The sequence below is a fragment of the Rana temporaria genome, chromosome 4, assembly GCF_905171775.1.
Source record: "Rana temporaria chromosome 4, aRanTem1.1, whole genome shotgun sequence".
Taxonomy (NCBI): domain Eukaryota; kingdom Metazoa; phylum Chordata; class Amphibia; order Anura; family Ranidae; genus Rana; species Rana temporaria.
Genome location: NC_053492.1, coordinates 284,049,030 through 284,067,682, shown reverse-complemented (window position 1 = coordinate 284,067,682; position 18,653 = coordinate 284,049,030).

Sequence of the window (18,653 nt, the reverse complement as noted above, 5' to 3'; positions counted from 1 at the left end):
TGTCGGATCTTAAGATGCAATACAGCGGCCGCCGCTGGGGGGAGTTCGCGTCGTAAACCAGCGTCGGGTATGCAAATTAGCAGTTACGGCGATCCACAAAGGTTTTTCCCGTCGTTACGTCGGCGCAAGTCTTAGATTCCCGTCGCAAAGATAGGGCTGCTATTAACATGGTGTAAAATTACTCCACCATGTTATAGTATGCCCGTCTTTCCTGCGTCGCTTTTGAATTTTTTTGTTTTCCCGGCGTAAGTACGTTACGCACGTCGCGATTCTCAACACGTCGGCGCGTCGTAATTTCGCGCAAAGCACGAGGGGAAATTCGCGAACGGAGCATGCACAGTACGTCCGGCGCGGGAGCGCGCCTAATTTAAATGGTACCCACCCCATTCGATTTGGACCGCTTTGCGCCGGACGTGTTTACGATACACCACCGCAAGTTTCCAGGTAAGTGCTTTGTGGATCGGGCACTAACACTGAAAACTTGCGGCGGTGTAACGTAAACGGCTTACGTTACACGGGCGCAATTGTACCTGAATCTGGCCCATAGCTCTTAAAGGGACGTTTAGTTTTATTTTTTTCAAATAACATTTTTTTTTTATTGTGTTTTAGTGTAAATATGAGATCCGAGGTCTTTTTGACCCCAGATCTCATATTTAGGAGGTCTTGTCATGCTTTTTTCTATTACAAGGGATATTTACTGCAATAGGAATAAAAGTGACACAACTTTTTTTTTTTAAAAGAACAGTGTAAAAATAAAAAAATAAAAGGTAAAATAAATAATAAAAAAATAACATAATTTGTAAACGTGCCCCGTCCCGCCGAGCTAGCATGCATAAGGAAAAGTATACATGAGCAGCGCCCGCACATGAAAACAGTGTTCAAAACACACATGTGAGGTATTGCCACAATCGTTAGAGCAAGAGCAATAATTCTAGTCCTAGACCTCCTCTGTAACTCAAAACATGCAACCTGTAGAATTTGTTAAACATCCCATTTGGAGATTAAGGGTACAAGTTTGTCACCATTGCACAGTGGGCGCAACTTTGAAGCGTGACATGTTGGGAAACAAAAATATCATCTTTCACAATATAAAAAAAATTGGGCTAACTTTACTGTTCTCTTATTTTTTTTATTTTAAAAAAAAGTGTATTTTTTCCAAAAAAGTGTGGTTGTAAGACTGCTGCGCAAATACAGTGTGACCAAAAGTATTGCAATGACCGCCATTTAATTCTCTAGGGTGTTATAAAAAATTATATATAATGTTTGGGTCACACTGTACAGTATATATATATATATATATATATATATATATATATATATATATATATATATATATATATATATATATAAATATATAATGTTATAAGCAAAAGAAAAAAATATATTTTTAACTTGTAAACAACAAGTTTTAAAAATAGTCCGATCTAGTCCTTAAGTGGTTAATAAACCTGTGATCAACTACTTTTTTTCTTGAAGACTTAAAAAGTAATTAATATAAATCTGGGAATACTACCCAAGACATCTTGAGCATTGTCTAAATTGTGCCTGTATACATTCTATTTGAATGAAAATGGATGGCATATCAGCCTGAATTCCATTTTAAAAATATTTAAACGTGATTAAACATGAAACATGTTAGAAACAAGAACAACCCATTAGTTTAATGAGAAACGTAAACAACAAGACATGTGCTTTAATTATGATTAAATGCATTTAATGAATACATCTGCAATACTAATCAGCTTTTCTTATTTTCTAATTTGTCTAGCAAGCAAACTGCACACTAAATAGAAGTTTTTTCTATACACTTGGCAACAGCTTTATAGATTTGGCTGTTCCCTCATTTTGTCTCTCCCGCACAGATTCTTATTTGTATTGTCTTTTTTGTAATCATTCTATTCATTCTCATTTTGACCAAAAATCATATACAGTGTCTTTAAAAAATATTCATACCCCTTGAAATTTTCCACATTTTGCCATGTAACAACTAAAAACATAAATGTATATTATTGGGATTTTATGTGATAGACCAACACATGGGGGGTTATTTGTGAAAGGCAAATCTACTTTGCACTACAAGTGCACTGCGAGTGCACTTTCAAGTGGAGTCGCTGTACATATGAGGGGGACATCCAAGGAAATAAAAAAACAGCATTTTTGCTTGCACATGATTGGATGATAAAATCAGCAGAGCTTCCCCTAATTTCAGAGCTTCCCCTCAGATCTAAAGCAACTGCACTTACAAGTACACTTGCAGTGCAGAGTGGATTTTGGATTTAGTAAATCAACCCCAAAGTGTCACATAATTGTGAAGTGGAGAAATGTGAAGAAAAATTATGGATGGTTTTAATTTTTTTTTACAAATAATTATCTGAAAAGTGTGGGTTGCATTTTTTTTTCAGCCCCCTTTACTCCGATACCCCCAACTAAAATCGAATGGAAATTGCCTTCAGAAGTCACTTAATTCGTAAATAGAGTCCAGCGGTGTATAATTTAATCTCAGTATAAATATAGCTTTTCTGTGAAGACAGGTTTGTTTGAGAACCTTAGTGAACAAACAGCATCATGAAGGCCAAGGAACACACCAGACATGTCATTGACAAAGTTGTGGAGAAGTTTAAAGCAGGGTTAGGTCATAAAAAAATATTCCAAGCGTTGAACATCTCATGGAGCACTCTTCAATCCATAATGCGAAAATGCAAAAAGTATGGCACAACTAAAAACCTACCAAACATGACAGCCCACCTAAACTGAAAACCTACCAAACATGGCCGTCCACCTAAACTGACAGGGGCAAAGAGAGCATTAATCAGAAAAGCAGCCAAACGGCCCATGGTAACTCTGGAGGAGCTGCAGAGATCCACAGCTCAGGTGGGAGAATCTGTCCACAGGACAACTATTAGTCGTGCACTCCACAAATCTGGTCTTTATGGAAGAGACAAGAAGAAAGCCATTGTTGATAGAAAGCCATAAGAAGTCCTGTTTGCAGTTTGAGAGAAGCCATGTGGGAGACACAGCGAGTATGTGGAAGAAGGTGCTCTGGTCAGATGAGATAAAAAATGTACTTTTTGGCCTAAAAGCAAAGCACTATGTGTGGCGGAAAACTAACACTGCACATCACCCTGGACGCACCATACCCACCGGGAAACATGGTGGTGGCAGCATCATGTTGTAGGAAATCTGCAAAAGACTTGAGACTGGGGGCGGAGGTGTACCTTCCAGCAGGACAATGACCCCAAAACATCCAGCCAGAGCTACAATGGAATGGTTTCGATCAAAAGCATATTTCTGTGTTTGAATGGCCCATTCAAAGTCCAGACCTAAATGCAATTGAGATTCTGTGGCAAGACCTGAATTGCTGTTCGTAGACGCTCTCCATCTAATCTAACAGAGCTTGAGCTATTTTTCAAAGAAGAATGGGCAAAAATGTGCAAATCTGGAAGTGACATCCCCAAAAAGACTTGCAGCTGTAATTGCTGCGAAAGGGGGTTCTACAAAGTATTGACTCAGGGGGGCTGAATGCATACCACACTTTTCACATAGTTATTTGTAAAAAAAGTTTGAAAAACATTTATCATTTTCCTTCCACTCCACAATTATGTGCCACTTTGTGTTGGTCTATCACATAAAATCTCAATAAAATGTAGTTTCCAGCAGAATCCTGCATGGCGGGATCACTAGGTATTATTTTAAGCTGCACATTTAGAAAGACTGAAAATATCTTTTGAATTTACATCAACATGTTGAAGCATATATGAAATTGTTGTAAGAGAGAATATACATTTACCTTACATACTGTATACTTTAATCATTTTGTATATTGTACACTTTAGAAGTTAAAGCAGATCTCCCTGATTAAAATTAAATCAAAATCTAACTTAATTAAAAAATGTAATTCTCAGCAGACCTTAAAAATAAAAGAGCAGGTCAGATCATTCGTCTTTAGTTTGTCACCTTTAACTAACCAAGCTTACACACAGAGCTAAAACTTGGCGGCTTTGAGAGAGACCACATGAATAATGATACCTCTCCCAAAATTAAATGGGAAGCACTCAAATGTGTTTTATAGGAATTGTCACGGTACAAGGCTTAAAAAGGCACATTCACAACAAGAATTACCGTATTTATCGGCGTATAACACGCACAGGCGTATAGCACCCTAACTTTAAGAGGGAAGATTCAGGAAAAAACTTTCCACAGCCCCCGTATAACACACAGGCACAGTTTACCCTCTATTTTCAGGGTAAAAAAGTGAGTGTTATACGCCAATAAATACAGTAACTTCCCTTTTCCTTAAGATTGCTGATCTTGATCTGTTGCATAGACGCAATAATGAAGTCTCAACCAGAACTGAAGTAGCTATCACCAGATCTCAGCTCCTGCATCTTTTAGATCAATCTCCCTTACATACTCGAGACAGGTCTCTTTAAACCTCATATGAATATAACAATAAAAGTGGTCCTCGCTTAGTTAAAACCTTACACCCTTGTAGCACCTTCACAAATATTTTGTCCTTATTTTGTCTTTATTTTCTTCCCCCAAAAAACCTAGGCCATACCAACTCCAATATTCTACAGACTTCATAATAATTAATATTCTCTTTATGATCCATGCCATACCTCGGGTTCTGAAAATCATCTTGCTTGCTACATTACAGAAACAAATTACTGTAGATAGAGAAACCCACTCATCCCTTAATGTGTCATTTGCATTAGATTTTAGACTGAGTGGCTTTTCTAACCATAAAAGCCTAATCGCGGAACTTGCTCCTATTCACTCCCCACAAAAACATGGAATATCCAGGCTCAAACTTACCGACCAATCAGCAACCAACCAAATTCACCTGTCTAACAGTGTGCATTAAAAACAGAGGTTTAGTTGCACGCATTTGCAAATGCATGTGTAAGCTGCAGGCCCCGTCAAGGCTCTCTGTATACTGCAGTCCTAACTATAACATTGTATTTTAAGTCTCCTCAGTAGGAGCACATGACTGCTGATGGATAGATAAGGGGCAGGTGACTGGAGGTAGCCCAGGCCTCATTAAAGGGGCAGGAGCACACTAAACACCCAGCACATGGAAGCAAAGGTGCCAGTGTGCTGCCTGACCACAATGACATAAATACAACAAACAAAAGTCACTGCCCCTACTTATGACTGGTCTATACAATAAGGAACGCTGGAAAGGGCGCATATACATACAAAAACATGGAATATCCAGGCTCAAACTTACCGACCAATCAGCAACCAACCAAATTCACCTGTCAAACAGTGTGCATTAAAAACAGAGGTTTAGTTGCACGCATTTGCAAATGCATGTGTAAGCTGCAGGCCCCGTCAAGGCTCTCTGTATACTGCAGTCCTAACTATAACATTGTATTTTAAGTCTCCTCAGTAGGAGCACTTGACTGCTGATGGATAGATAGATAGATAGATAGATAGATAGATAGATAGATAGATAGATAGATAGATAGATAGATAGATAGATTCACTCCCCAGTCTTTGACTGCCCACATATTAGTAATTTTGAAACCTGGGAAAGACGCAAACAATTTTGGTAGCTATCAAGCTATTAATAAAGAAAAATTATTCAGCGCTGGAATGTAAATATAAACTAAAAAATGCAAGCCAGCACTAAGGTAAATTCAAATAAAACACCTCACATTGACATAAAATAATAATAGTGCAGCGCAAAACAAACAAATTTTAAACTATACATACAGAAAGTTAAAACATATGATATATGATATATAATTAAAAATTATATAATAAAGTCCATATAAAGTGCTCAAGTGCAACAAGATGATCCAAATCGGAATATAATAGTGCAAAAATCCAAAGGGTGATATCCAGAAGGAACCTCCACCAAATAGCAGGAATGGCCTCTCACCTTACAACTTCGACCTGCAATAGGTCACAAAGCATAATCAGAGAACCACCTGTTCTCAGAGGACAGCAAGCAATGCAGCAGTAGAACCACGATATCAGTCAGACTCAGGATCAGGACATGGCAATCAGGGCATAAAAAACAAAGGAGAGGAAATCTAGTGCTCTCTGAAGCCAAAATACATTTATTTAAGAATAAAAAACGAATACACGAATACACTCACGCAGCATGCTGCCTTTTTTCACCCCACGCTGATGAAGTCCTGCTCATAGGGACGTAACGTCGTACGAGGGGAAGGGGCCACATGTGACGTCAACCGCGATCGCCGACCTAGACTGAAACCCATGCTCTTATGGATGTTTTATGCTGTTTCTCTGCACTCGTTTGAGAGTGCTTATACAGTGAGTGTATTCGTTTTTTATTCTTAAATAAATGTATTTTGGCTTCAGAGAGCACTAGATTTCCTCTCCTTTGTTTTTTATGCCCTGATTGCCATATCCTGATCCTGAGTCTGACTGATATTGTGGTTCTACTGCTGCATTGCTTGCTGTCCTCTGAGAACAGGTGGTTCTCTGATTATGCTTTGTGACCTATTGCAGGTCGAAGTTGTAAGGTGAGAGGCCATTCCTGCTATTTGGTGGAGGTTCCTTCTGGATATCACCCTTTGGATTTTTGCACTATTATATTCCGATTTGGATCATCTTGTTGCACTTGAGCACTTTATATGGACTTTATTATATAATTTTTAATTATATATCATATATCATATGTTTTAACTTTCTGTATGTATAGCTATCAAGCTATCTCTTTATTAAATTAAAGCCAAACTGTACACCAAGCTCTTAGCTTTACACCTTAAATCAATCCTGATTAAAATCATGTATACAGATCAAGTAGGATTAGTTGGCTAGGATTAATACCAACAGAACTTTAAACTTATTTTCTCTTGCACAAAAGCAGGGAACCTCATAATGCTTTCTATTGATTGATGTCGATAAGACATTTGATAGGCTTAATTGGTGCTTCCTACTCCAGTCTGTAAGAGAAATCAGTCTAGGAGAGACCAAGATCTCAAAAATGTTGGCCTTATACTGTATACTACTCCTTCTGCACAGATTGGCACTTGTGGATCCCTATCAGCTCTTTTTAGGATATTTAACATTATGAAACAAGGCTGCTTGCTGTCAACTCTACTTTATGTAATTACCATGGAACATTTAGTGGTAGGCATTAATAATCAACCTTCCATCCAAGGCACTAGAATAAAAGGCAAATAATACAAATTAGCCTTTTATGCAGATGACATTCTCTCATATATCACATGCTCTAGATTTAGCATCCCATTTGTCTTGAGAGAATGTTGGCCTGTTTGATCAATTTAAAGTCAATCTCACCAAATCTGAAATGCCCCATATTAAACTGCCCCAAACTGAAGCTTCATTTTGGCAATACGTTTTCCCTCTAAATGGCAACCCGTGATGGTAAAAAAATAAAAATAGCAATCAAAACTCCTACTGATCTCACTTCTCTATGTAGTTTAACCACTTGACAACTGGGCACTTAAACACCCTTAATAACCAGACCAATTTTCAGCTTTCGGTGCTCTCACATTTTGAATGACAATAACTCAGTCATACAACACTGTAACCAAATGAAATTTTTGTCCTTTTTTTCCCACAAATAGAGCTTTCTTTTGGTGGTATTTGATCACCTCTGCGGTTTTTATTTTTTCCGCTAATAATGAAAAAAGAACGAAAATTTTGTAAAAAAATGATTTTTTTTTCATTTCTATTATAAAATTTTGCAAAAAATTAATTTTTCTTCATAAATTTGGCCTAAAATGTATACTGCTACATATCTTTGGTAAAAAAAAAAAAAAAAAATTGGGATATTATTTAGTCTGGGTGAAAGTTATAGGGTCTACAAGCTATGGTACCAATTACTGAAAATTGATCAATTTGATCACACCCGATGTACTGACAGCCTCTCTCATTTCTTGAGACCCTAACATGCCAGAAAAGTACAAATACCCCCCAAATGACCCCTTTTTGGAAAGAAGACATTCCAAGGTATTTAGAAAGAGGCATGGTGAGTTTTTAGAAGTTGTAATTTTTTCCCACAATTCTTTGCAAAATCAAGATTTTTTTTTTTTTTTTTTCACAAAATGTTCATATTCGCCGGTTATTTCTCACACACAACATATGCATAACACTAATTACACCCCAAAACACATTCTGCTATTCCTCCCGAGTATGCCGATACCAAATGTGTGAGACTTTTACACAGCGTGGCCACATACAGAGGCCCGACATGCAGGGAGCACCATCAGGCGTTCTGGAGCACCGAGACCAATTCTGACATTTCTCTCCTACATGGAAAAATCATCATTTATTTGCTAGAAAATTGCATAGAACCCCAAAACATTATATATGCTTTTTTAGCAAAAACCCTAGAGAATACAATGGCGGTCGTTGCAACTTTTTATCGCGCACGTTATTTTCGCAGCAATTGTTCGAATGCGTTTTTTTGGAAATAAAACGGTTTTGTGCTTTTAAAAAAAAAAAAAACATTAAAGTTAGCCCAATGTTTTTGCATAATATGAAAGATGAAGTTACGCCGAGTCAATAGATACCCAACATGTCACCCTTCAATATTGCACACGCTTGTGGAATGGCGCCAAACTTCGCTACTTAAAAATCCCCATAGGCGACGCTTTAAATATTTTTACTGGTTACATCTTTTTAGTTGGAGAAGAGCTCTAGGGCCAAAAGTATTGCTCTTGCTCCAACGTTCGCAGCGATACCTCACATGTGTGGTTTGAACACCGTTTTCATATGTGGGCGGGACTTACGTGTGCGGTCGCTTCTGTATACGAGCACGCAGGAACAGGGGCGCTTTAAAAAAAATATATATTTTTATTGTTCATTTCACTTTATTTATTTTAGTTTGATATGTTTTTCCCCAAAAATAAATGTTTTGATCACTTTTATTCCTATTACAAGGAATGTAAACATCCCTTGTAATAGGAATATAGCATGACAGGTCCTCTTTACAGTGAGATGTGGGGTCAATAAGACCCCACATCTCACCTCTAGGCTGGGAAGCCTGAAAAAAAATTAAAAAAAATAAAACGATCCTGGTTTCGATCGTAGCGGTGAGTCAGAAGAGGCACCAGAGGGAGAAGGGAGGGGAGACGTCCCCTTTCGCCTCCCGTAAGAACGATCAAGAGGCGGAACAGCCGACATGATTGTTCTTACGGTGTAGGGAATCGCCGGCTGAAAAAAATGATATCTGAATGATGTCTGTAGCTGCAGGCATCATTTAGATATCCCTGCACAAAGTCAAGGACGTCATGACGGCCGGCGGGCGGGAAGTGGTTAAAACGCATTTTTTTCCCAGAGTATTTTCTGGGTACTGCAGAGTATTAGCCGGGGTATTGCAGAGTATTGGTGTTGGGGTATTGCAGAGTATTGGTGTTGGGGTATTGCAGAGTATTGGTGTTGGGGTATTGCAGAGTATTGGTGCGGGGGTATTGCCGAGTATTGGTGCGGGGGTATTGCAGAGTATTGGTGCGGGGGTATTGCAGAGTATTGGTGCGGGGGTATTGCAGAGTATTGGTGCGGGGGTATTGCAGAGTATTGGTGCGGGGGTATTGCAGAGTATTGGTGTTGGGGTATTGCAGAGTATTGGTGTTGGGGTATTGCAGAGTATTGGTGTTGGGGTATTGCAGAGTATTGGTGCGGGGGTATTGCAGAGTATTGGTGCGGGGGTATTGCAGAGTATTGGTGCGGGGGTATTGCAGAGTAATTGCGCAGAGTAATTGTGCAGGGGTATTGCAGAGTATTGCCGGGGAGCAATGCAGAGTATTCCCGGGAGCAATGCAGAGTATTGCCGGGGAGCAATGCAGAGTATTGCCGGGGAGCAATGCAGAGTATTGCCGGGGAGCAATGCAGAGTATTGCCGGGGAGCAATGCAGAGTATTGCCGGGGAGCAATGCAGAGTATTGCCGGGGAGTAATGCAGAGTATTGCCGGGGAGTAATGCAGAGTATTGCGCAGGGGGGTATGCAGAGTATTGCGCAGGGGGGTATGCAGAGTATTGCGCAGGGGGTGGTATGCAGAGTATTGCGCAGGGGGTGGTATGCAGAGTATTGCGCAGGGGGTGGTATGCAGAGTATTGCGCAGGGGGTGGTATGCAGAGTATTGCGCAGGGGGTGGTATGCAGAGTATTTCGCAGGGGGGTATGCAGAGTATTTCGCAGGGGGGTATGCAGAGTATTGCGCAGGGGGGTATGCAGAGTATTGCGAAGGGGGGTATGCAGAGTATTGCGCAGGGGGGTATGCAGAGTATTGCGCAGGGGGGGGTATGCAGAGTATTGCGCAGGGGGGGTATGCAGAGTATTGCGCAGGGGGGTATGCAGAGTATTGCGCAGGGGGGTATGCAGAGTATTGCCGGGGGTATGCAGAGTATTGTAGGGGGGGTATTGCAGAGTGTATTGCACAGTATTGCAGAGTATTGTAGGGGGTATGCAGAGTATTGCAGAGTATTGTAGGGGGTATGCAGAGTATTGCAGAGTATTGTAGGGGGTATGCAGAGTATTGCAGAGTATTGTAGGGGGTATGCAGAGTATTGCAGAGTATTGTAGGGGGTATGCAGAGTATTGTAGGGGGTATGCAGAGTATTGCAGAGTATTGTAAGGGGGGGTATTGCAGGGGGTTTCAGGGATGGCTGAGCAGGGATGGATGGATCTGTGACTGCAATAGTCACAGATCCATCCACAGCGCTGCTGACACCCGCGCTCCCCCCTCTCACACTGTACCGCTCGGTACAGAGAGAGGAGGGAGGAACCGGCGTCATCAAAAGACGCCGGTTTGTTTACATGTGATCACTCCGTCATTGGACGGAGCGATCACATGGTAAACGGCCGCTATCAGCGGCCGTTTACCGCGATTCGTGATCGGCCGGGTCCTCTGGACCCGGCAGTCACGGATGTTCCCGTGTGCGCGTCCCAGGGGACGCGCGGGAGACGGACTCTGGGAGGACGTACATTGACGCCCTCCTAGAGTTAACCACCCGCCCTGTAGACGTATATTGTCTATAGGGCGGTTACTAAGTGGTTAAACTACCTGCCTTTATTGACAAAAGCAAAGGCTGATCTTAAGACATGGGATCCTCTATCCCTGTCTGGGTTGGTCACATTAATGCATTGAAAAAGTATATTCTCCCAAACTTTTTTAATGTATTCCAAACCCTCCGCATTCTTGATTGGTTTTAAAAAACATGAAAAATAACACTGCACATCAGGGTGATGTGCAGTGTTAGTTTTCCGCCGCACATAGCGTTTTGCTTTCAGGCCAAAAAGTTCAATTTTAGTCTCATCTGACCAGAGAACCTCCTTCCACATGTTTGCTGTGCCACCACATGGCTTCTCGCAAACTGCAAACGGGACTTCTTATGGCTTTCTCCATTCCATTCTCTTCCATAAAGGCCAGATTTGTGGAGTGCACAACTAATAGTTGTCCTGTCTACATATTCTCCCACCTAAGCTGTGGATCTCTGCAGCTCCTCCAGAGTTACCATGGGCATCTTGGCTGCTTTTCTAGTTAATGCTCTCTTTGCCTGGCCTGTCAGTTTAGGTGGGCGGCAATGTCTTGGTGGTTTTCAGTTGTGCAATACTCTTTCCATTTGTGGATGATGGATTTAACAGTGTTAAGTGAGATGTTCAAAGCTTGGGATTTTGTTTTATAACCTAACCCTGCTTTAAACTTCCTCACAACTTTATCACTGACCTGTCTGATGTGTTACTTGGCTTTCATGATGCGGTTTGTTCACTAAGGGTCTCTAACAAACCTATGAGGGCTTCACAGAACCGCTGTATTTATACTGAGATTAAATTATAAACAGGTGGACTCTATTTACTAATTAGGTGACTTCTGAAGGCAATCGGTTGCACTAGATTTTAGTTATGGGTATCAGAGTAAAGGGGGCTGAATACACTTTTCACATATTTATTTGTAATAAAAAAATGAAGACCATTTATCATTTTCCTTTCACTTTACAATTATGTGCCACTTCATGTTGGTCTATCACATAAAATCCAATAAAATACATTTACGTTTTTGGTTGCAACATGACAAAATGTGGAAAATTTTAAGGGGTATGAATACAATAATACTTTATTGCTCTTCAAATAAGTAAAAAAATAATAATACCAAAAAGAAATTTAATAGAAAGAGGGGGGAAGAGAGGAAAAAAAAGAAAAGGGGGGCACACAGAAGCAGAGAGACACAAGGAAGAGTAGGAAAGTGTAGTAGGAGAAATAGAGAAGAAAGTACAGGAGTTCACTGCATTAGCACGGGGTAACATGGCTTTTTGTCTGAGGACGTAAAAAGAGCATTATGAACTTCACAGTAAAGAGTAGGGTAACAGCTAGGTACTAAGGGCCAGATTCACAAAAGAGATACGACGGAGTATCTCAGATACGCCGTCGTATCTCTCAGAGTATCTATGCGACTGATTCATAGAATCAGTTACGCATAGATATCCTTTAGATCCGACAGGTGTAATGGACTTACACTGTCGGATCTTAGGATGCAATACCGCGGCCGCCGCTGGGGGGAGTTTGTGTCGTAAACCAGCGTCGGGTATGCAAATTAGGAGTTACAGCGATCCACAAAGGTTTTTCCCGTCGTTACATCGTCGCAAGTGTTAGATTTCCGTCACAAAGGTAGGGCACCTTTAATATGGTGTAAAAGTACTCCACCATGTTAAAGTATGCCCGTCTTTCCCGCGTCGCTTTTGAATTTTTTTAGAATTTTTTCTTTTTCCCGGCGTAAGTGCGTTGATCACGTCGCGATTCTCAAAACGTCGGCGCGTCGTAATTTCACGCAAAGCACGTCGGGAAATTAGCGAGGGGAGCATGCGCAGTACGCCCAGCGCGGGAGCGCGCCTAATTTAAATGGTACCCGCCCCATTTGAATTGGGCCGCCTTGCGCCGGGCGTGTTTACGATACACCGCCGCAAATTTCCAGGTAAGTGCTTTGTGGATCGGGCACTAAATCTGAAAACTTGCGGCGGTGTAACGTAAACGGGTTACGTTACGCTGCGCCGCAGCTACGTGAATCTGGCCCCAAGAGTTTGGGTTTGTAAGTCACTTTTATCTGGGTAGGGTTGTCAGCTACCATGGCATGCTAATTCTGTTATCACAGGATGGTGATAAGTGGTAGTTAATCCAAGGATTCCATATTTTTTCAAAAACAGGAATTTGGTCCCTTTCTATTGCTAGCATTTTGGCATGAGACATAAAAACATTCATTCTTGGGTATCTCTAGGTCAGGGGTCCTAGATGCCTTAGCAATTGTTTGCTTAGCCGATGTGGTAAATATTTTTTCATTCTTTCCATTCTCTTATCTCTATCTCAGTTTAATTCTGATATTCTTTGTAGGCATTTGAACTTCAGGTTTTCTTACAGTATGCATTATTCTTTGCTTTCCACTCTTCTCATCTGATTGTCATGTTTATTATTGTGACTCTTTCTAACGCTTGTACTTACTGATGTAATATTTAACACTACTTATGATCTACTACATTATTTGTCATTACTATGGATGTCTTATCATATATGCCCTCGAACGATTAATAAAAACCTATTTGACCAAAAATATTTACCTGTGCTTTGGTGATTTACCCACGCACTGATCAAGTGCCAGGCCTCTTCTGTGTTAAATAAGCTTCAGCGTCATTCAACCCACTTCCTGTGATCCAATGGGCAAAAAATAAAGGGATGAAGAGGACCTACAACATAAAAGATATACGTTTTTCTTTATATTTGTTTAATAAAAAGGGAATTGTGGTGCTTTAGTGAGCAAGTGGTTGCGAGAGTGGGTTAGGGGGAGGTTAAGGGTTCCTGAGCCCAGAGTTTGGCTTAAATTTTACTCAGTATGTAGATAAATTGTTAAGTTGTTAGATACTTAGACCATCTTGTATAAAAGTATTAAATAAGTGTTGACGAGGGAGCTGTGGTGGCTCAACGCGATTGGCACTGCGCTGACAAGCCATTCACCTCTGCAGCTAGGGGTTCGGATCCCGGTCTCGGCTACATGTGAATTGAGTTTGGTGGTCTCAGCCCGGCTATGTGCTATGCGAGGTAAGCCTGCGCTTAGTATGCCCACCCCCCTCCCACAAAAACCACCACACTTACACGCACTCGAAATTGGGTTAACATGCATGCACTTTGACCACGCGGTCTCTAAAAAGAGAGGCAAAGGACTAACGGGGCTGGTTGAGTGGGAAAATCCTCTCACTCCCTTATAGGGAGTCCCTCTACCCCGTTGGGCTTCAAAGCGGAGCAGGTAGGGTGGGCTGTGTGGGAGGACCCCCTCACACACCTGCCATTGCCACCCGGGGCATGGAGAAAGGTGGCAGATTGCCTCTGGGGGAGGCCTGCCTACTCCCAACTCCTGCAGTCTGGCTCCTCTCTCGAGTACATGCACAAAATACACTTTAAAAAAAAAAAAAGTGTTGACAATTTCAGGCCATCAAAATCACGCAGAACCAGCTTTGCAGATGTTTCTCAGCTCAGGCCCAGAAATAATGGGCCATATTCTTGTACTTTATAGGCGGGCGGCGCGTAAGCCATTTACACTACGCCGCCCCAACCTACGGGAGCAAGTGCTGTATTCCCCAAACACTTGCTCCGTAGTTTGGGCGGCGTAGTGTAATTGGCCCGGCGTATCCCCGCGTAAATCCAAGGGGGCGGCTTGTATTTAAATTAAGCGCGCCCCCGATTCGAACGAAATGCGCATGCGCCGGGCTTAAAATAGCCCAGTGCGCATGCTCCAGTTCTCAGCGTAAAACGTCAATGACGCCGACGTGTGCGTCATTGACGTAAAGTCGTATTCAAGAACGACTTAGGGAAACGACGTACCCGGCAGGAAAAGACGACGCGGACCCGACGCCATACTTAACGCCTTACGCTTACGCAAACGACGTTAGTGACGGTTACGCGACGCGAATTCGTTCGCGAATTCATTTGGCGTATCAGGCTCATTTGCATAAACAAATGAGACCTGAACGTAAATGCCACCTAGCGGCCGGCTGGATAATTACATTTAAGATCCGACAGTGTAAGTGACTTACACATGTCGGATCTTAAGCGTATCTATGCGAAAATTATTCTAAGAATCACTCGCATAGATACGCGGGCCAAAAAAAAAAGATACGACGGAGTATCCTGAGATACTCCTTCGTAACTATACTCAGAATATGGCCCAATGTGTCTGAAGATGTGATGGCAACTGAAAACCCTAATCTGTCCTGCTTACTGGTTTGCTGTTCTGTTACAAGGCAATGAGATCAATGAGAGACAATATACAAAAAGCCCCGGATTCAGATACATTGGTGTATCTATTGGCGGGCGTAACGTATCTCAGATACGTTACGCCACCGTAAATTAGGGCGCAAGTTCCGTATTCAGAAAGAACTTGCGCCCTAAGTTACGGCGGTGTAACGTATGTGGTACGGCGTAAGCCCGCCTAATTCAAATGTGGATGATGTGGGCGTGTTCTATTTAAATTACATGTGACCCCGTGTATTTGACGTTTTTTTACGAATGGCGCATGCTCGAAATTACGCCGCAAATCATCAATGCTTTAGACGTGAACGTAACTTACGTACAGCCCGATTCACGAACGACTTACGCAAACGACGTAACATTTAAAAAATTTGACGTGGGAACGACGTCCATACTTAACATAGGAATAGCGCTCATATAGCAGGGGTAACTTTACGCCGGAAAAAGCTGAACGTAAATGACGTAAACAAATGCGCCGGGCGGACGTACGTTTCTGAATCGGCGTATCTACCTAATTGACATATTCCTCACGTAAATATACGGAAGCGCCACCTAGCGGCTAGCGTAAATTTGCAGCCTAAGATACGACGGTGTAAGACACATACGCCGGTCGGATCTTAGGGAAATCTATGCGTAACTGATTCTATGAATCAGTCGCATAGATACGACCCGGCAACTCAGAGTTACGACGGCGTATCCAGAGATACGCCGTCGTAACTGCTCTCTGAATCCGGGCCACATTGTTTAAGAGAACAGGTGAAATATTTAGTACTTCTAAGTAGGTCTGCATTACATATCCTGCTAGCAGCCCTGTCACTTATTATTCAATTCATAATTTCTGCTAGTTACCCCTTATTTATTTCTTGTTAGGTACTATAAACTGTTCTATAAATTTCACAATGTACACATATACAACAAAGTGGTTCTAAAGACAAAAGCTTTTCTTACCTTAATGCATTCTATGGCAATAAGGTAGAAAACCTTCTGGGTGCAGCTTCCCCCCCCCAGCCCCCCTTAGAGTTACCTGAGACCCATCTTGATCCAACGATGTGCATAACAGAAGCGGCTCTCCTGGGTGTCTCTCTCCTCATTGGCTCACACAGAAGAGGAAACCATTGGCAATCACTGCCAGTGAACCAACGAGGAGAGAGCGTGGGGTGGGTCTGAGCTGCACTCTGTGTGTGAATAGACAATGTCCATTAACGGGTGCGTGGCTTTGGACCAAGCCTGCTCGAGTGTCCCCATAGCAAGAGGCTTGCTTTTGGGGGCACTTAGCAGGGGGGAGAAGCCAGGACCACTGGCGGGGACCTAAAAAAAAGAGGCGCTGGGGGGGGTTGGTTTGTTGGCTGGGAGGGTGGCTGACTGGCTGGGGAAGCTGCAGGCCGCCCCCCAAGAAAATTGAGCACCAGTTACCACTGGTCATATCTAATTAGATATCATGTCTGCAATCATTACAACACTAGAATAGATGCAGCAAATATGACTGTTCACAGCTCGTTGGTTGATAAAATGAGAGTGAAGAATCCGTAGATTACAAGATTGGATTTTAGAAGTCAGTCGTAAACTGCCCGAAGTACTCTAATGCCAATAAGATATACAGTATATGCAGGAAATGATGATTATTAGTAAATGTTAACCCAGATGATATTTCATGATAAGTAATCAGTAAATTCCAAGTGGTACCGTAGGAGCACTTCTGTGTGCTATGATACAAGATCCATTTTATTCCTCATATCTTATTCAGCTTCAGGGTGGTTTAAGAGGCAGACCTTTGTTAATTGTCCAAAGTACAAACTTGTGATGCCTGAGACGCGACTTATGTATATCCTGGTTAAGAACTTGTGATGCCTAATACATGACTTATGTATGACTATTCTTATTATGACAAAGGCGATTTCCAGCTGTTATGTTTAGCAGGTCCTTTGTACTCTTTCAAAACCAGTTGCAGAAGTGACAAACACATGATGAAACATTGCTAATTTGTTGGCTGTAATAGCTTTGTATTAGTCACTGTTGACCATATGCGATCCACCACTACCCTTAGGTCTTACTGTAAAAATTATTTTATGTTTTCTATTACTTGATGAGCAATTTCCTTTATTCACATAGGATTGCTGCCATCCTTATCCAAATTACTTTGTATAGAAGAGACACTGAGATAAGCAGCAAATATGCAAATGTGAGTCAGTTTATTCTGGAACAGCAATGCCTGTATTTTTTTCAGCCATTGTGCACAATATCCAAATGACATAGGCTCTTAACATGACAGTTAGAGGCTAAGTTCACGCTGGTTTGTTCTATAAAAAGTGATTCATAGTGGATCACTTATTAGGGTACAGCTAAGCAGCCCCTGTCAGACATTCAGGAAGCGACCCTGCTACCTTCTAAATCTTTTTTTTTGGGTGGGGGCACGACCCCTTGACTTGAATAGGTGAGTTTGACAGTGCAACCTATCAACTCAACATGCTGCATTAAATTTGCATCGACAGGTAATTGTCAGAATGAGTCAGGAGTAATTGCAACAATAGTTAACTAAACAGGTAAACAAATATAAGAAACAATGGTGCACAGGTCTGGCAAAGAACATGTATATACTGCAGAATAATACCAAACAGATAATATTAACAGAGAGTCTAGCTAAGAATCACTACTTCAGTAAAACAGTTCAGAACACATAGAGATACTTTCAATTATCATAATCCCTTTTAGTGAAGTCCAATGTAGTTCTAGCAACACAGTCGAACAGCCAAAGGGATCCAAGGACAAAGGGCCATCAATGAACAAGCTGGAGGATAGTTGCACATAGACCCGGCACAGTAGACAATTCCCAAAATGGCCACACCTGCACGAATGTGCACACACGTATTGAAAATGGAGCGCCCAGACCTTAAACCACTTGCCGACCAGCCACTGTATATTTATAGTGGCAGGTCGGCTTGATAGCGCAAACCGCCATACATGTACGACGGGATGTGCATGTTACACTGTGGGTGCGTGGCCGAGGAGACCCACGCTGACTCAATGGCCGCTGGAGACCCACAATCACGGTACACAGAGGCAGAATGTGAATCTGTAAATAAGGCGGATCCCCATTCTAACAGGAAAAATCTTGGAGATCTGCTGTTCCTAGTGATCGGGAACAGAGATCTCTGTGGTGTTCCAGTGAGCCCAGCCCTCACACAGTTAGAACACACCCAGGAACACATTTAACCCCTTGATCGCCCCAAGATTCGTCTTTCTCCCAGCTCTGATCTCGGTCTGTCCATGGATCTGGTCTCCTGTCCTGTGTATGACCCCAGCTTGTCTAACCATGTCTCTGATATCTGACCTGCTGACCAGTGGCTTATTGAAACCTTCTACCATCCTTGACTGCGCCTTCTGCTGTACCCAGTCTGCTGTAATTTGCATTGGTGCCTACC